Below are 21,127 nucleotides of genomic sequence, written 5' to 3'. Positions count from 1 at the left end.
TAATTGGTTTAATTTAAATAATATTGTGTCTCAGAGAATAGGGAGGCCCAGGGAAAGGGAAAAAATGGGGGAATGGTTGGTCAGTGGAGCAGTCAGAACATATACAACACTTACCAATTAATTTTGCTGTCTTATATGGGTACAGTTAGTGGTAACCCAAACTGGTTATAATAGTAACATCAAAGTAATTGATCACAGACAAACAATATGATAATAATGAACAGTTTTGAATTCTTGGAAGAATTGTTAAAATATGACACACAGACACGAAATGAGCAAATGCTGTTGGGAAAAAAAATGGCACTGATAGATTTGCTCAATGTAGTTTTGCCACAAATTTTCAATTTGTAAAAACCACAAAATCTGTGAGGCAGAATACAGTGAAGCACAATGAAACAAGACATGCTTGTACAGGGCTAAAGCAAACATTTTATTACATTACTCTGTGACCTTTAATTTACCTACATAGTTCCTGGCATATGATGACTCTCAGAAAATTGTTCAATTCTAAGTTGAAAAATGAGGGGCACCTGGGTGGCTCAGTCGGTTAAGCCTCCGGCTCAGGCTCAGGTCAGATCTCACGTTCGTGGGTTCGAGCCCCACGTCAGGCTCTGTGCTAACAGCTAGCTCAGAGCCTGGAGCCTGCTTCCGGTTCTGTGTTTCCTTCTCTCTCTCTGCCCCTCCCCCTCTCATGCTCTGTCTCTCTTTGTATCAAAATAAATAAAACATTAAAAAAAAGTTTAAAAAAAATAAAAATGAATATGCTAATGAACATACACACATACGTATGCAGAAGATACCCCTTACAGCAATGGTAGATCACTTATACCAAACAGTCATATAAGTGTGTATGGAACATCAGTTTTCATTCAAGTACCCAATACCATGATTAAAATAAAAACCTTTCCTTTTCAATTACCATCTTGGCTTTGTTTAATAGTGTGTTGAATCCATGAACCCATTTTCTAGATTCTTAACGATAGTATTCATCAAATTTATATGTGTTTTCTTTGTTTTTATTCCATATCTTCATGTTTTTCTTATTTATTTTCCATTATAAATAATTTTAAATATTGTTTTTTCTTTCATTTTTCATATTTCATTCCTCCAAGTAAAGGTTTCTTTATTAAATAAAATTTGGAAAATTTTAAAAAGCTCAAAGAAAAATATTTATATCACCATATTGGTTCACTTTCTCCCAATCTTTTCAAAGGTTTTAACTTAAAGATTACACTATGTTATGTCTTATTTTTAAATTTTACTTAAAATATACGTAGCTTTTCCCTTTTAATAGCTACAGCATATTCTATTATGTAGATATACCAGAGTGATTTAATCATTATACTTGGTTATTTAAATTATTTTCACCTTCAGCTGTTTTTAAAAAGAATATATTGAGTTTTTTTGGTAGAAAGCTTTTTCCCCCTAGTATTTAGATTATTTCCTTAGGATAAATTCCTAGATTTGGAATAAAGCCGTATGTTTTGACCATGGCAATGCCCTTTTTAGATCTTCTTTCAAGAGAAGCTGTTTTGGAGCACTCAGGCATCCCCATGCTTACCCTGGGCTTCTCGTAGGCAATGACCAACCTATCTGGAGAACTCAGTCTGCCCAATGTGAGATTCTTCTAAGGGGCAGTTTTGGCTCAAGGACTCACCACCAACCTGGCTGATACTTTCTAAGAGCTGCTCTGCATGTGAAACTCTTCTTCCCTCTTTTCTTTTTTGGTGTCAGACTTGCATCATGGTTTGAAAATTCTCCTTGCATAAGTCCCTTGTTCTTTATCATTCACAGTTTATTGCCTTAATAAGTATCTTACGCTCCCAATTGATACTGGCACCAGAGGACCAAAACCAACCCAGCATATAATCATTATTCATGCTCTTGATACAAAGTGCTTAATTTTCCTTCAAAAAACTTTGTACCAATTTCTATCCTCACTGAAGTATAATTTTTCAACACTGCGTTTTTCCTTTTTTTTTTTTAACTTTCATTGGTTTGACAGGTGAAATAATGGTATTTCACTTTTTAAATTTCTATTTCCTTCATGAAATTAAATATCTTTTATTTTTCATTTGAGATCTATTAAATTTATTCATTTTTCACTAAAAACTTTCATATAATTTATATTTACAATACCTATTTTTAAATGCTTCTTTTTGACAGTGTATTTAAATGAGAATCTCATTCAATACTTATTTACTAGTAGGTGAGGTAAATAAGAACATGTAACAAATATCATGATCATTGATTACTCAAGGCTAAACCAAGACCATAGATGTTATTTATGATTTTCTAGCAGCAGCAGTAATAGAGAATCCAGGCCTTCTGTATGTCTCTAGGAAATGCAGAGTGTTTTAAAATTTTTGTCACTACACTGTGTATATGTATGTGTGTGCACGTGCATGTGCCTGGGTATGCACACATATGAGTATGAGGATGTGTGTAAGTGTGTCAAGTTTGCTGGGTGAGAGGCAAGCTTCATTTTGTTGTTTTATATTTTTTTCTGTTAGTAATCTTGCTTTTTTCTTTTGTTTTTCTTCCACTACCTTCCCCCCACCTTTATTTCTAAGATGTCGCTGATCATCCAATACTTATTAGGTTAAATTATGCACGTGCCAATCTCTGTGTCCCCAAACACACATAGCTAATCAAGGATAAAACCATTTATTGTAAATTTACCTCTAGAATGAATCCTCCTTTCTCTGATTTTGAGGATGGATAGATGCTCATTATGATCTGGTAGACAATTATAACATGCACGTTTAGGGTGTAGGTGGATACTCCTTGTTAGCTGTGAAGACTTTTATTTTACCCATTTAAAGACAAAGTTTTAAATGTGCTTGTTTAAATTCAACAAGCCCTTAGAGCCATGAGGCCTTTGGGGTAAGAGGTGCTTAAAACCAAATAGCACAGGAGCTGAAGAAGTAATTATATGCCAGAGTGAAGACAGAGCTGAACAAAGAGTGAGCTGATCGGGGAACAGGGGATGGAAAACTGAATTATGTCCCAGGTATCCACAGACCAGGAAAAGAGAGTAGGAAATATGCTTCTATCTACATTTCACTAAATTTTATAAATGATAGTGCTTTTCAGATGGTTTGCTAATCTGATTTTACCTTAAAAAATTTTTTTGCTTAAATCTAAATTTTAAAAATCTCAGTTGGCAGGATGTTTATAGTGAAAAACACAAACATTTCATCATAGTACAGGTACTCTGGACTTGAGGTCACAAGAAATAAAAATAATAGTAGTTCAATGTTCTTTTAAATTTTTTTAATGTTTTATTTATTTTTGAGAGAGACAAAGAGAGAGAGAGACAGACAGACAGACAGACAACGTGAGCAGGGAGGGTCAGAGAGATTGGGAGACACAGAATCTGAAGACAAGCTCCATGCTCTGAGCTAGCTGTCAGCACAGAACCTGGTACGGGGCTAAAACCCACCAACCATGAGATCATGACCTGAGCCGAAGTCGGACACTTACCCAACTCAGACACCCAAGGCGCCCCAGAAGAAAGGCATTATTTCAATGTTCTTATCTCCCTGAAGACCAGCCTGTAAAAACCACCTCACCTCCTTCCTATTCCAAAAGGTGGCATGGTGGAAAAGGGATTTCAGGTATTCTAAGTGGTGAGCTTTACTTCATATTAAAGACTTAATATGTCTCACATTCCTGTCACTGAGAATGTGGTGGAGAGGAGGCAAAGAGAATATATTCTTTGTTCCAAATCCTTTCCCAGGATATCTTGCCTATAGTTTAAAAAATGACTCTAGGACTAGGTAGTAGGGTCCTCAAGTGACCATAAGCCCACAGTGATTGTTTTTTCATTTCTCCTAAAGGTGACAGTTCATTCTTTGGTGAAAATAAGAGCCATAACAGTAAAAACTGATGTTGACAGGCTTGTTGATATGACTACAAAAAAAAGGAGGTTGTTTAACATTTTTTAGAAACATTTTCTTAAGCTCACTGTGAATATACAGGTATATGTTCTTACCTATGAAAATCCTTTTAAAACTTAAGAAATTGTAAAGTTTTGATGTTAAGAAATACAAATTCCATTTTAGAAGCCAGTATTGAAGTCTGTTTCTCCATAGTGTTATAACAAGACAAAAAGTTCCAGGTCAGCGAGGGACTTCTGAGATTCTAAGCAAATAAGCAAGTGCATTTTGCTCTGTTATTTTATTTATTTGTTTTACTAAACGGTGTGCAAATTGAAAATAATGTGTTGGTATGATACCTTTTTATAGAATACTAGAAAGAAAAAAGAATGGAAAGACGGACCACAGCATGCTTATATCTTGAATGCAGTTCTTGCTTAAGTTATTCTGGAATGGTAAGAGGAGGAGACTAAAACAACCCCAGTCATGTATTTATTCAATAAATATGTATTAAGCACCCAGTGTGCTCCAGGTAGAGGGATTGTAGTTCAAAAATTTATGAGTCAAATACCTGATTTAGAGGACCTTACCTTCAGTGGGAGGGAAAGGGGGAATATCAGGAAAGGGGACATGGAACTTTCAACAGTCAGCTATGATAATGGGAGTAAGCATAGATTTAGGGAGTGATGCACAGCAGGGTTAGAGAAGGCATTCCTCAGGAGGAAGTAGCTAAGTTGAGACTTAAAGGGTGAAGAGGAGTTTGCCAGGGAGAATTCTGGATATGGGTGAAGAAGAAACGAGTATATGTCGGGGGAAAAAAGTATGTAGAATTTCAGTCATTCAGAGGTTTGATTAGATTTGTGAGAGAGGGAGGGAGGGAGAGAGAGAGGGAGAGAGATTGGGCAATTACATAAGAGGGCAGAAGTCCTAAGGCAGAGGGTTTCAGTGACAGAGAGGTGGGTGGGTAAATGATGGATTGAAGTTGATCCTTTCCTTTGGCATTGGTAGGGAAGGGGTGGGGGGGAACCAATGGAAATTAGTGGAATTGGTTTGTAAGTAAGCTACCAAAATGTTGATCTCATGGCCTCTATATTCTCATTAGGATGGGTAGCAGACACTGAATGGACAGGCGGTGGAGGGATTTCAGGAAGAGGGAAGATTTGAAATAGATATCATATACAAAAGCAGAGAGATGATGGTTAGGGAAACAGAAGAGGACTGTTCAGCAACTTTGGGACCAGTTAAGTGTGGAGGCCGTGGTTACAGTCTGTGCACTCGTAAGGCCTTCTGTAGCTTCTGAACTCTAGGAGTGGAGAAGGCAGGTGCTCCAGGATTGGTCTTCAGTGTCCGCACTCTTTTTTTTTCCCCACAGCTCATGTCTTGTCACTGAGAACTTATCCTGGCGGATACTTGTGACTTTCTCCCAGACTTTTTTCTGGATGTTGAGCAAATTTGGCGCAAATGTTGGGCAGACTTCAAGTGCCAAAGAGCTAATGTCACTAGAAGAAGCCTTAAGCAAATAATTGGTGGCAAGTTGTTGGATAAATTAGGACCCTCACCCTTTACATGGGTTAACTGATAGGCATGTTGTGCACTGTTTGTCAAAATGTCTCGGTAAGATTGAGCTCCAATTCACCATACCAGTAAGCTGCTTGATAAATGTACCCCTTATGGACTTCCTACATGTTTTCACTTATTCTGTGTAGCAAACCACCCCTAAACTTAGTTGCTTAAAACAATAAGGGTCTATTTCTTACAGTTCTCTGGGGTGGCTGGACTTAGCTGGGGTTTCCTTTTATTCTACCTACTGATACCAGAGCTCACACATGTAGCTGCACTTGACTGCAAGCCTGTTTCAGTCAGGAATATCCATAATGGCTTTACTTACTAAAATCTGAGGCCTCAGTGCAATGGCTGGAATAGCTGGGGTCTGTTTGAACCTCTTTCTGTCCACATGGTTTCTTACCATTTACTAGTCTAGTCAGAGCTTCTTTACATGCTCTCTGCATCTCAAGAGGGGGCTGCCAGCACTCTTCCAGCCTTTGTTCAGAACTGGCCAAGTGTGACTTCTACTGCAATGTATGGCCAAAAGGTCAAAGTCCAACCCAGATTCAAGCTGGAGGGAAACAAACTCTGCCTTTTGACGTGAGGGGCAACATACAAAATGAGGATTTGAGGAAATGATGATGGTTATCTTTGCTGACAGTATTTTATTTCCCTTCTCTACCTCACTTCTTTTATTCCTTACTAGCATTTCCTGGGGTTGTATCCCAAATAAACTACTTACACTAAATTTCCCATCTTAGGCTCTCAACCAAGAGAGCTTGGTAAGTAAGGCAAAACTAGAAGGTGAATTGAGGGTATTAATAAAAGAATAAAGTGATGGGTCATGGGGTTGGGGCTAGGTTAGAAAGATAATATAAAAGGGGTTCAAAGAGTATAAAATTTGTGAGACCTAGGGTGTGACAATATCTGTGGTATCAAAACACTAGACATGATAAGTATGGCTTAGACAGAAGCCTGAAAGGAAAGGACACTATAATCATAGATCCAACAATGGTAGAGTGCACCCTGGGGATTCCAAAGAACAGAAACCAGTGGAACAAAAACATGATTTCATTGATCGGCCTCTGGACGGGCTGCTGCCACTATCTTAGTTTTGAGGCTCAGAAGTTTTGAAATCAGTTCTCTTGGTTGTACATAGGCAAATACTTCTTCAGCTTGTTAAGAGTGATCCATGACACTAGATCTGGAGAGGAGGTGACAATTAACACAATCAGTGCACAACCCCCGAACAAGGTCACCCGAAAACAGCTTGGGGGGAATCTCCTGCCTACCAGAGCTGCAATCCTAAAAAAAGTATGCTATCTTTTAAAAGTGGTACATGAACAAATATAAGATGAATGGGAAAGAACAGGTGCTTCAATGTCAAACTGGGATCAAGTCATGGTGTCACCGGTTAAGTGACACATGATGTCACAAAAATAACTTTCTTGAACTCCATTCCTTTCTTGCATCACGTAGTATTAATAACTCATTTCATTCTGATAATTAAAGAGTAAAACATTTGCTATGTGGCTAGCCTACACTTGATCTTAGCCAAAAGGCCGAGAAGCGATACTATGTGGCTAGCCTAAAACAGGGTAAATATTGGTCTCCTTTCTTTCATTCTTCCTTCCTCCATCCTGTAAAGCAAGATTCACAGGCAAAGTGTAACATACCTTCTCTTTCTACTATTTGTAGCTTGTTTCTGAAGAACAGCAACATGAGTGGTCTACAATATAGTACTCAGGTGGCTTCAATGATTCACTCTCTTAGATCTTTTTCTCTATGAAGCAGTGACTAGGGGGACTGTAACTAGTGGTAAGTGCCCAATCTGAGGAAGATTTGTTTTTTAGTTTGAATGGAGAGCAAGAGGATTCATTTGTAGTAAGCAGCCACACAATCTGCTTGGATGGTATTTGGCATTCATATGGATTTTGGCAAGAAATAAGCTTCATCTGAACTCTGTTGCACTCTTATTCATTTTGTTAAAACTGATATTCAAAATATTACAGTTATATTCAAGTAAGAATAAGGGAAATTTTCATCACTTGACTTATGTTTGTAGACTTTGGTGAATTGTAAATTAAACTTGCAGGCTCTTGGCTAAAGTATTTGCCTTTTCATTTCAAAGGGAAGGAGTTAAAATTCCTATTCTTATCATTAGTGTGATTATAGATTAATTTATTCTTACTGCCCTTTCAAAACAAAATGAAGACCAGTGATATTTGATTCCAACCATTTCACATTTAAATAGAATGATTTAGAAAGGATACAACTGAATTGCACATATGACCTATATAAATAGCCTTTTAGGGAATAGAAAGTTGTAAACAGGAACTTGAAGGTAATTTTGTCCTCATCTTCAGGTTTAATTCAGCCTGCCAGAATTTGTAAACTGATAAAAACCCGTTACTTATTCATATTATTTCTGCTTATATTCACATGTTCATGAAGTGGAAAACTTGACAAACTCAAAATTTCTTCTTCTATGGTTTTGCTCATATTTCCTTAACTTGGAAGAGTCTTTTTCTCATAACAGAAAACTTACCCCACTTCTCTCCTTTCTCAACTCCCGGCTGCACAGAATCACCCTTGGTCACTTCAGGATAGGAATATAGGAATTTTTATCTTCTGAGTTGGCACCTGTTAGATCTTCAACTGAGTGCTGGTCTTCTAGCTGGTCCACAGCTCTGCCTGTTTCTCTAGGCTCCACTAGCAATTCCACTATCTCCTTCTTCACTAGCTAACTCTTAGTGTTCTTCAGGCTATATGGTTGGCCACCTCCTGCAGTGTGATCCTCATTCCCACTTTAGTTTAGTTCTCTGCTGGGAGCAAAGCCTGAAGCACGGGGTTCCCTGTTTCCCTCATTCATTGTATTTACCTTTTCCTGCTATGCACTATTTTTATTTATGTCTGTATGCATTCTAGTATGCATTGCTTCTGAGAAGTTATAAACTTCCTAAAGGCAGGCATAAAATTCTTTCTTATATGTTTGTGTCGCATAGTGAACAGTATAGCACCTTGTACCAACCAGGTGTTTAATGCATATTTATTAAGGTTATTTGAATGAATGTAATTTAGGCAGTTCTAAAGAGCATTGCACTACTTATACAACTTTTTGGTTCTAAGCAGAGTGTTTTTTTTTTAATTTATTTATTTAAATTCAAGTTAGTTAACATAGAGTATAGTATTGGCTTCAGGAGTAGAACTCAGTGATTCATCACATATATAACATCTAGTGCTCGTCACAAGTAAGCAGTTTCTTTAAGGAGATACGTCGAAAGTTCTCAGAATCTTAAACAATATTGTAATATCCTTTCCTTGGAATTCATAATAAATGTCCAATTGCTTAATCTTCATATTTATGGCTATTTCAACATATCATTCACAAAATTATCCCACTCACCTGAAGTACTGATGTAAATAAGGTTCTTATCTTTGGAGATATGGCAGCTTCAGATGTCAGTTGATGATTTACTTGAAATTCTATGTGGGAGCCTACAGGTTGGTTTTTTGTTTGTTTGTTTGTTTGTTTTGTCTTCACCTTTCTAAAGAGGATAATCTCTCTCTTCTGAAGTCTTTTGCATAGGCCTTGGATCTGAGGAATTTGTCACTTTTGTTATGCAGAAATCATACAATAATGCCCATAACATTGAAGAATCCAGAAATAAGACTATGTATATAGTCATCGAATGCTATAGGTGGAGAATGGAAATCATATGTTCCAGACTCACATTTCAGATCAGCAAATTGAAGCCTTGATAGTGAAGAGGCTTGTCCAAAGTCCCTCAGCTGCCTGATGGCGGAATCGTATCTTCTGATAGCTGAAGGTGTTTTTGATTGTACCCTGATACAGTTAGGTCCAGAGGTATACCAAAGGAGAAAAGAGTATAATGAAATTACTTCCAATGATAAATCTCTTGCAGAAATTAGATTTTTGCGAAGTTTTCAATGAGACTTTTTTTTTCTCACTGTCTGATATTATCATGTCCTATAACGTATTAAGTCTGGAAACAGATCTTGTAGTGATAGAGGTGTAAGGGCTTTATATTCATCTATAAAGTGAATGTGCTTTAGTTTCATTTTAAAAAGTTACATTTGAGTAGGTGCTTGTTTTTAATTTAGAAAATATAATTTAGTTGGGAACTTAATCATTCTTGAGATAGTTTTCAAGCTTTGAGATGCGTTGTGGGTTACTGTAAATCTTGACAAAAAAAAACCCCAACTTTGAACAGAAGTTCTTTTATATAGTTGTTTTTCCTACTTTGGTTTTAAGATCTGATGAAAAATGTTGGTCTTGAAACATATTACTGACATTTTTCCCATTTCTGAAACTTTTGAGAATTTGGTATATATGAATTTCACTTTTATTCTTACTATTTGGTGGCACATATTTCTTTAAATTTATTACCCACTTTATTGCCCCTTTTCTTCATGTGTTCAGGCCTCTTCTAGAAGCAAGTGACTTATTTCTAGCCCATTTAGTACAATCTTTATTACTTTTTTTATGTTTATTTAATTTTTTAAGCAAGAGAGACAGAGTGTGAACAGGGGAGGAGCAGAGAGAGACACACACAAAATCAGAAGCAGGCTCCAGGCTCTGAGCTGTCAGCACAGATCCCAACTCGGGGCTCGAACTCACAAGCCACGAGGTCATGTCCTGAGCTGAAGTCAGACACTTAACCAACGGGGCCACCCAGGTACCCCTCTATAATTTTTATCTATACTGCTTGATACTTTTTAAGAGCCTTCTGTTCCCCAAATTAATAATAATATAAGAGCTTTGCTTCTGGTATGAAGAAATAAACTTTTAACCAACACCCTGCCTACAAATAACAAGTATAAACTTTGAAGAAAAGCAAAGAAAAAAAAAGCAAAATAAAACAAAAAACAATACAATTATCAAAGGTCATGGAGGATGAACAGTAGTAGGAAGATTTTAGAGGAAGGTTGAAACTTGGATTAAATAACCATCATGGAGTGGCATGGTTTCACTCTTTGTGGCTTTTCCTGAGGGTATCTGCAGTTGTAATGGCAACAGGGCAACCGAACTCCAAAAGAAAGCCCACTGCTTTCTGATTGGAGGAATCCTGGCAGTGGGTACAGATGGCAGAGAGTAAGAGGCAAGTTAGGGAAGGAAAGAGATAGAAATGGGAGAATCTCAAATTCTGTACATAAACTCTGCCTAACTCTGCTGACTCCTGAACAACATAATGTATAGGACATACTGAAAGGAGAGCTGAACAGGACACAGTTGCAATTGGAGACTAAGTAAGTTAATAGCCTGCTTAAAAAAAAATGTTAGCACGCTCTGACTTTATATAACAGAATTCAGAGTATCCACAATTAACATTGAAATTGTCCAAGATAAAACCCCAAATTAGTCAAATACAAACAAAATAAAATGAAAAACAAAAAACTCTGTTTCTCAAGAAAAAAGAAAATCAATGGATAACAATCCTGGAAGGACCCAAATGTTGAAATTATCAGGCAAGAAATTTAAGGATAGCTATTCCAGTGGTGCTTTGTGGTTTAGTCACTTAAGCAGCTGCCTCTTGATTTTGGCTCAGGTCATGATCTCACGGTTCCTGAGTTCAAGCCCTTTGTCAGGCTTCATGCTGACATTGCAGAGCCAGCTTGGGATTCTCTCTCCCTCTCTCTGCCCCTTCCCTGCTTTCTCTCTCTCTAAATAAATAAATAAATAAGTGAAATAGTTTCTTTTTTAACTTTATCAGGTAAAAGAAAATATTGTTGAAATGAATAAAAAGATAGGAAGTTTCAAAGAGAAATACATATATATAAACATATAAACAAATGGGAAGTTTAGAACAGAAAATTACATTATATGAAATAAACTATCAATAGGCCTAATAGCATAATAGAAGTGACAGAAGTTGATGAACTTGAAGATAGATCAATAAAAAGCATCCTATCCAAAAAGGAATGAGAGTAAGAATGGAACAAAATAGGTAGAACCTCAGAAGCTTGAGGACATTTTAAAAGATCTAGCACATAGGTAACTAAAGAATAATAATAGGGAAGAAAAAATATTGTAATATTTTAAGAGTGCAGGTTAAAGCTTCCCAAATTTTGCAAAAGACACAAATTCACATTTAGTGAACTCAAACACAATAAATTTGAAGAAAACAATGCCTAAGTATATCATAATAAAGCTACTGAAAACCAAAATTATATTGCATTCAAAATCAAATTTAGTAATATTCTTTTTGAATGTACTTTTAGAAAGATAGGAAACAGTAAAAGGCAGTATTTAAGTAATAGGCATTAGTCTGCTAAAACCAAGCTCTGTTACTTATTAGCTAGCTCTATGACCTTGAGGTAGTTTTTTTGTCTCAAAGACAAGAGCATTATTTGAGCCCCACTTTCTTCTTTTATAAAATGGTGATAAAGATGAAAATAAAACTCTTTCACATGGCTGATTTATAAATTAAAAATTATCTATATACATACTCTTGGCAAAGCACCTAGTAAGGGCTATATAAATGATAGCTGTTATCTTTTTTTCCTGAGTGTTCTTTACTTGGTTATCCCTCTTAATCTTCATTATTGAAAATAATTTTCCTTTCTCATAACACCTTTATCTAGTTTTACTAATGATTGTTAATAGTCTTATACAATGAGTTGAGATACTTTTCTGTTTTCTCTGGTGGTTTTTATAATAGAGACCATAACTGGATTTGGAGGTTTATTAAACGTCTTTAAATGTATTTGGGCCTTGTGTGTGTGTGTGTGTTTGTATAGGTTTTTTATCTCCGTATGTAATGTTTTTATTTATAATAGTCCATTTAGGTTTTCTAGCTCCTCTCAAGCAAGTTAGTTACATTTTTCAATAAAATTTTCTTTTCATGGAAGTTCAAAAATAGCTTGAATATTTAGCTTAAATAATAGCATAAAGCTGTTCATTATATTCAGTAAATATTTTAAATCTCTAAACAGATTTGTTTTTTGTTCCTTTGTAATGCTGTTTATTTGTAACTTCTCTTTTTAATAAAACTTTCCAACAATTTATTAATCTTTTCAGAGAATCAAATTTTATTTTGTTGACTGTATGTCTGTTTTTTATTTCACTTTGTTCTGATATTATTTTGTGATTTTTCTGTTTTTATATTTTCGGTTTTACTTTATTATACCTTTTCTACCTTGATAATTTTAGATTTTCTTTAAACATAAAAAATCTAGAGTTCTACATTTTCCTTTGCTTAAGCTGAATCCTATGAGTTTTGTTATGTTTTATTCATTTTCATTGTTCTATATATTTTCCATAATTTTTGAATTTTCATTAGTCTTTGACCCATGATTTTTATGAAGCTTTAATTTAAGAAAAATTCAAGTTATTGGAGGTATTTTGGGGGCAGGAGGATGTTTTTGTTATTAAAATCTAATTTAATTGTGCTTAGAGGAGATCTATGATGATTTTAATTATTTATAAGTGTTGAAACTTACTTTGTGACTTTATATAGGGTCAATGATTGTAGATTTTTCATGTGTGCTTGGAAGCATTTGTATCATATAATTCTTAGGTGTTGTGTTTTATATTTGTTAATTAGATCTGCCTTATTAAATTATCATTACTTTTTTTGCCTGCTTACTCTTACAATTAATGATAGAAATATGATAGAATTAATGATAGAAATATCAAATTTTCTGCTATGACTGAGAATTTTTCTGTTTGTGTTTTATGTATTTTGTGTCTGTGCTGTTAGATGCTTACTTTACTATATCTTGTTAATAAACTGTTTCATTGTATTCCCTGTCCTTTATATTCCTTTTTGTTTCTTTATTTTTGGAATTTTAATTACTTTCTTGAGAGATCAAATATTTAAAGGATTTTGTTTGTATGTGTTCGTGTTTTCTCTTTTAAATGTAGCACCTGTGTGTCATAAAGGGAACATTCATCTATGAATCCAGCCTGACATTTTATAGGAAACAGAAGAGCATACTCCTCCCAGAAGACCTTTCCACTTCTATTCCTTTGGCTCGAATACTTGTTCTCGAAGAATATCTTCCTAAATCATTCCCTGACTTATTTCAGGTCTTTACCTGAATGTGATCTTTCAGTCATATACCATCATCCATTACACTTTCTAAAATTTTACCACCCCTAACTCCCCCATCCCAGCATTTAATTTCCCCTTCCTAGCTTTATTTTAATTCCTTAGCATAGACCATTGTCTATCATTCTATATATTTATTTTTCTTGCTTATTGTCATTTGCCACACAAAAATGTAATATCCATGAGATCAGAAATTTTCATGTTTTGTTCATTCCTATATCTTTGCTATCTAGAGAAGTGATTGGTACATAGTAAATATTCAATAAATTTTTTAAATAAGTAAATGATATAGTCAGTGACTGTATATTGGATGCCTGTCCCTGAACTAGGTCATGATGCTATGGAAGATAGGGAAATAGACCTAATTTCAGCCCTCAGGAAGATGACAGTCTTGAAGAGAACATAGCCTTTAGAAAGCATTTTATCACCACAGGTCAGCAAAGACTAGAAACCCAAAAGGACTCTTTTGATGAACTTTTTGATACCAGACCAGCATTCCTTGAGGCAGAAGGATGGAGCCATGGTGGCATGCAATGCTTCTAAGATCTCTTATCCTTTTTTTTTTGATTTGCGTAAGAACAGACCAAAGAATACACACACATATACACACACACTAGAAAGATACACACACGCTAGAAAGATACTGATTTAGAAAACAATTTTAACACGGGAGCTGACATAAGTTTAACTAAAGCAATGAAAAAAATGAAAGTACCTAACAGTGAAAAAAGAATTTCTAATCAAGTGTTTATGATACCAAGTTTCTTTTTCAGTGATGGTAGGTAGCCACTGTCTGATAAGCACAGAGTGCAAAGAAAGGGCCTATCTTTTTCTTGTAATTGTACCTAAAGAGCAAGTACACATTTACCTTTTATAGCTCTGCAGGTAGTACGTACGGAGGATATGCTGTTACTTTATCATAGTAAATAATAAAGTTCGTGGTTATATTTACACAGGCTGAGTTTCCAGCATGTGAAATCATGTGAAGAATGTTAAACCTCTAATATGTGTTTAATGTACATTTCAGTTGATTTTTCTCCTAACTTTAAGAGTAGCAATTATTTTATTTATGTGTGGGGAAGGCTGTGTCACCTAAGGGAAAAGCTAATAGATTTCTTGGCAATTTGTCTATCATGTTAAAAATCTCTTTTCATTTCTGTTGTTAGAGTCCTATTGCTCTGTCTTAAGCTTTTTTTAGTTATAGTCCTTAGCACGCACTTACTTTTATTCTGCCTTTGAGCTGTTGTTTCTTCCATTTTTCTCCATCCAAAATGTCTGTTCCTGGGCTTTTAGTCAAATCATCTCTCTGTCTTGCTGCAGACTAGCTGGCCAATGCAAAGGAGCTAATTTGTAGCCAGCCCCTTTTCCTAAATGCCATAAATTACACTACCAGCTGCTTTCATATATATAATCTCACTCAATTGCCATTAAAAACTCTGTGTGTTAGATAAAATCCCCCCATTTTAAAAAAGATGAAACAGTATTAGGGAGATTATGTAAGTTCCCCTAGGATACACACTTAGGAAGCTGGAATTCAAACCCCAAACTTCTAATTGGAAGTGGTTGCTGTTCTCATTATAATTCCATTCCTCTCCTAGATATTCTACCTTCAGCCTACCTAGAATTGCATCTGAAGTTTTCCTGACTTGCTGTTGATTGAGTGGAATTTATAATAAGAGAGTTCTTATAGCACTGAGGTTTCCAAGTGGCAGACAGAGTTGAAATGTAGAAAAAACAATGGTAGGGGTAGCTGTCACCTATCCAATTTTACAGTCTCTTTTGATCAAATGCTTCTGCTCCAAGCCTCATATTTATACATCTAATAGTTATTGAGTGTTTTTTTGTGTGTGTGTCAGGCACTAAACTAGACCCTGGATGTGGAATGCCAAACTAAATAATGTGGCCTCTATAGAGTGTAAAACCTGGTGGGAGAGAGAGAGAATAAACACACAAACCAGTGACCACGTGAATAATTCAAACTGCCATAAAGGCTACAAAAGAATAAAAATAATGGCAGGATCTGTCTCAGAAACAATATTTGGAGGTGGCCTCTCATAGAGAATAGAGGAACCATGCAGTGATCAGGGACAGTGGGACTCTGTAGGGCACTATGACTCCATGTCTGCCGTACCAGCTATCTGTGAACAAGAGGGATTGGGAGCGTTCACCGCTGCCCACCCTGGGGCCACACCAACCAGGCTTTCTAATCTGTTGTTAATATTTGAGACCAGGATTGTCATCATTCAGTTTCTTTTTATTACTTAAAATAGTTTCATGATTTTTTTTTAAAATAGCTTATTGTCAGATTGGTTTCCATATAACACCCAGTGCTCTTCCCCACAAGTGCCCTCCTCCACCATCACCACCTCCCTTCCGCCTCCCCCTCCCCCTTAAACCCGTGGTGGTTCATTTTCAGTATTCAATAGTCTCTCAGGTTTTGTGTCCCTCTCTGTCCCCAACTGTCTTTCCCCCTTCCCCTCCCCATGGTCCTCTGTTAGGTTTCTCCTGTTAGACCTATGAGTGCAAACATATGGTATCTGTCCTTCTCCGCCCGACTTATTTCGCTTAGCATGACACCCTCGAGGTCCATCCACTTTCCTACAAATGGCCAGATTTCATTCTTCCTCATTGCCATGTAGTACTCCATTGTGTATATATACCACATCTTCTTGATCCACTCATCAGGTGATGGACATTTAGGCTCTTTCCATGATTTGGCTATTGTTCAGTTTTGTACTGAGTAAGAAGAAAAGTAGGAGTGCATAGTAAAAGGAAAGAAGTTTGGAAGGTTAGTCCTTTAAAGGAAAACGAATTTGTTTAGCGATGTAACTCCTTAATTTTTTCATGCAGTGTAAATTTCCTTTTTTAAAAAATTTATTTATTTTTGAGAGACAGAGAGAGAGCACTAGTGGGGGAGGGACAGAGAGAGGGAGACACAGAATCCAAACCAGGTTCCAGGTTCTGAGTTGTCAGTGCAGAGCCTGATGAGGGGCTTGAACCCACGAACTGCGAGATCATGATCTGAGCCAAAGCCAGACACTTAACCAACTGAGCCACCCAGGCACCACTGCAGTGTAAATTTTCTTAATTATTAGGAACAGATGATAACCCAATTCATTCAGCATTTCTTTAATATTTAAGCCATCCGACTATTTTTTAAGTATTGTTCTAAGGGCTAATGATGTAACAATGAATGAGACAAAACCCCTGTTCCCATGTCAATTACAATGCAGTCTTATGATTATTATGACAGAATTAAAGACAGGACATCAGACTCTGGAGGAAGAAAATACCTAAACTTATACCCCAGAGATGTGTATGCGCCGGGCAGTAGAATTTTCACGTTGCCCAAGAATAAGTCCTTGCTGTAATCATAATGTCAAGTTCTATTTGAAGATAAAATTCTCAATTTTTATCTAAATTCTAATTTTGTTCATTTTCTTGACTAGCTCTTAAACTTTGATTTAAAGAATTTAAATTTTAAAATATCATCTGGTTAATAAAACTGTTTTCTCCCTAATAAACTGTGAAGTGTGGATTATAGATAAATAGTTATTTATAATATAGATCAGGCTTCCATGTGAGAGCTTAAATTCATCATGTTTATACATAAAATTTGATACTAAATTGTTTCATTTTAAGTGGTAGCCATTAATACTAGAAAATTCAAACCTACCATTTTTTTTGTAGGCTTAGGTTTTCAACAGGTAGTGGCTTCATTACAGCTGCTCTGACCTGAGGTCTAGATGGACCTGCTGTGCTCTTGGGTTAACGGATGCTTATTGTATGATTCCCTTGTCCTTCCTTACTACCCTTTATCTATTTCCATTTCACAGAATAGATAAATAGATAACCGTTGCTTCTCATACTTCCTCTTTCTCATAGGAAGATAGATTTTTTTAAGTGTGAAGGGCTAAATCTGGCTTAGTAATTTATAAAAATAAGCATAATTAAATAGTTTTTTGAGTCTAGTTTAAAAATTATAATTCCTCTTATTCTTCATTGCCTTTCTGTTCAGATAAAACCACAGAAATTGGGGAACCTCAATTTTAAAAAATTAAATTGGCTCTATTGATGATTAAATTCAACATTTTATAACAATGTAACAATGATAGAGCACCAAGCTTAGCTCAGCAGTGCGTCCAAGTAAACACATTTGAAGTATAAGAAAAATATTTTGGATCACATAGTGTCATTTCTCAAATAGGTCAGACTTTTTATGTAAGCACTTAAGATGTTCCTAAGGATGCTCAGTGGGTCACTGGGGACATGGTCTGGAGTCTAATTTAGGTTCAGAGTTCTTTTATGGAGCCACTGTGCTCTGCAGACCCTGCTGAGGGCCTTTTCAGTGCCTTACATGAATTAGCTATTCAATTTATTAATGGCCCAGGAGGCACCACTGAGTACCCTCCTCTTCCATGTCTAGTCAGGCCTAACCAATATAGAGGGAAGAGAAACTTCCCTGAACTTCGCAGCATGGAATTGGACGTATTCAGTCCCCACTGGGGAATACAGCTGTTCCAGCCTAGAAGTAGAAAGAAGTTAACACAAATCGACTACAGTATATTTCCATCTGGAATGGTACTGATAGCAACTTCACCCTCGTGTGACCCAAACCATTCTAGGGATTCTCAAGACACCATTGAACAGTTTTAGATCTGTGCTGTCCTCCATATCAAAACAGAAGTCAGGAGTGTCATAACAACGTCAGTATACACTCATTTACGTATTCCAATCCATGGGAAGAGAAACTGACTATAATATTTTTTATTATATTATAAACTTTGTATTCTATGTGAGCTCAGGCTACTTTCAGGTTCTCTTTAGAAAACATAAAGAAGTGATTCTGCCACATGTTATTGTTAGGGAGCCCACAACACCTTGGCCTAATTCCCACTGAATAATTACATTTATGTCATTCTTATTTTCTGTTTCCTGATCGTTTCAGTTATATGGACAATAAGCTTTCATTTTCATTCAGAAAAATGGGCACCTGTTACTGAGATCCTATTGCCTTCCTCTTCAATAATAGGAATGGTGGTTTAAAAGGCTGGTTAGGGCTGGGTGCTATGGCTATTACTGTTGCTACAGTGTTTCCCGATTCAGAGATACTCTGAACATCCAGACTGGCTCCTGGATGAGCTGTGGAATACAGAGTGATGTCTTGAGTATGCTGTCTTTCCATCTTCTTACTCACTGCTTAGTTTGCCACTTTAGTTAAAGGAGACAGACATCCTCTCCTTTTCTCATCCAACTAGGGCCATACTAATTAATAGCTTCCCTTCAGCAATGCTTACTTTATAGTGGGCCCTATGCTGGTTCCATTACATGCCTATAACATGTAATAGGCACTAACAATCCTATACGGTAGGTAACAAGACCTTCATTTGACAGACAGGGAAAATGTCACTTGCTCAAGACCACACAATTAAAGAGAGGGAGCTGGAATTCAATTCCAGCTTGTCTGATCCCTTAACCACCATGCTACCTCATATAACTCTGCTGCTGTCCAGAACTCTGGGAGCCCCAGAACTATGGATCATTGATCACATGAGTAACTTCTCTTCATTCTTGGCACCACTTCACACAGGCTGACCCCATTAACCAAATCTCAAAACCATCGTGTGTCACTCGCTTCAGAGGGGCACATGATGGTTCTGTTATGGTTATAGGCCAAAAGGAAGCTGAGCTGCTAGTAAGAGAAACTCTGTGCTGCATCACATTATCTGCACAACAAAAATGGTCTTACCCTTCTGCTGTTAGAGATCCCCTCAGCGTTTAGTCTGTCCACTCCTATCTCCTTTTCTTTCCCTGGTAGTATTATGATAGCATGTTTGGCAAGGTTAGCAAGTAACCACTTACTTACTTTAGTTGCCAATAAATAACTATAGCCTGTTAATAATTGTGCATATGTTTTGTGTGGCCTTACATAATCTGAGACAGGCTTAGACATCTGGCATCTGAGGTTGGGTTAATATGCCTTCATACCTGGTCTCCTGTTACATAAATCTCTATTAACAAAGTAGATCACATAAGAAACAAAACTAAACACTTAATTTATTAGGGCTTTTTATAAGTGATACACACTCATGTACTCATGACTTTTTCTTGAATGTTATTTAAGTATCAGTTGTGCAATAATATGAAAGGAGAAGCCTGATATATACTTTCTTGTTTTAAAATGTACCATATTTGGGGCACCTGGGTGGCCCAGTTGGTTAAGCATCCGACAGCTCAGGTCATTATCTCACAGGTTTGGGAGTTTGAGCCTCACGTTGGATGGTCTACTGTCTACAGAGAGCCCTCTCTAGATCCTGTGTCTCCCTCTTTCTCTGCTCCTCCCTTACTAATTTTCCCTCTCTCTCACACAGGAAAATAAACATTTAAAATATAAAAAATAAAAGAATAAAGTGTACCATATCTGTCACAAATGCCTTAAACTATTGCATTTTATAAGCTATATGTACATGTTTTTTATTTTGTTTTTTTTGTTTGTTTTTAGACTTTATTTTTTAAGAACAGTGTTGGATTCTAAGCAAAATTAATAGGAGGGAGTGTGAACATATTTTTTAGCACTTTTACATAGTTAGCTCTATGAGGGTAAGATACGTTCTGTTTTATCTTTTAGCATATCATAATGCCAAATACAACCCTTTGCGTGTACTAGATGCTCACTAAATATTGTTGACTTAGTGAATAAATTAGTCTGTAGTATGTTGAACAGATTTGCAGTCCTAAATTGTTCTTGCCATCATTTCACTCTGCATAATTAAAGAAGTTTAAGCTGATTAAAAATGTGTTATTGAATTACTAGTGTAGATTCTAAAGCAGTGGGATGAAAGAGACCCTGGCCATACCCCTCTGAGGAAGCAGTGAATGAGTTTCTCACTGTAGGTATACTTCGTGGATTTTATGTGTGACTGAATTAATTTATTTCACTTATGAAGGTTAGATTTACTTATTTCCATATGCCAGTCTGTAACATTTTTCTTTTATTCCTACCCTGACAGTTAATGTTTTTTTCCTATTATAAAAGTAATGCTTACTGTAGAGTTTATATGCAAAACTAAAAAAGCAAAAATTAAAACTATCCATAATCATATCATCCAGATATAATTACTCAGTAGTTTTGTGTGTTCTTTGTTTTCTTTTCCCTCATCTACACAATTTCATTATTTCCATGCAGCTGGTATACTATATGTATATGTGAAACTATAGTACTACAAGTTACCTTTTGGAGTGTTATGAAATATTCCTTTATATGGATGTGCATGCTTTATTTAATTATTTTTCTACTGTTGGACATTTAGTTTGCTTTTAGTTTTTGCTATATAAAAACTTTCTTTTTTATATTTATGGTTTCCAGTTATGTAACATAGATTCCTAGAACTAAAAACGACTGAGTAAACATTTTGATACACATTACCCAGTTGTTTTCCAGAAAATTTATAGCAATACACACTCCCATCAGAAGTGTATGAGGATGGTGTTTCATTGAGTCGCCATCCAAATGGATTATTTCCTCTGCATGCTTTTAAGTAAGGGTTAACTCAATAGACCTACTGACTTGAACGTGTTACCTTCATTCAATATGCTCACAAGTATATAAATTAAACACTTCAGTTT

General features: G+C 36.1%; 1 long non-coding RNA gene across 1 annotated transcript in view; it reads left to right on the top strand.

Annotated features, from left to right (window-relative positions):
- The window catches only part of LOC115291765, a 597,304-nt gene that overhangs the window by 182,068 nt on the left and 394,109 nt on the right, over positions 1-21,127 (top strand). The gene's annotated exons all lie outside the window — the stretch shown is intronic.

Source organism: Suricata suricatta, chromosome 5, assembly GCF_006229205.1.
Source record: "Suricata suricatta isolate VVHF042 chromosome 5, meerkat_22Aug2017_6uvM2_HiC, whole genome shotgun sequence".
NCBI lineage: Eukaryota > Metazoa > Chordata > Mammalia > Carnivora > Herpestidae > Suricata > Suricata suricatta.
This window is presented reverse-complemented; position numbering and strand designations above follow the sequence as displayed.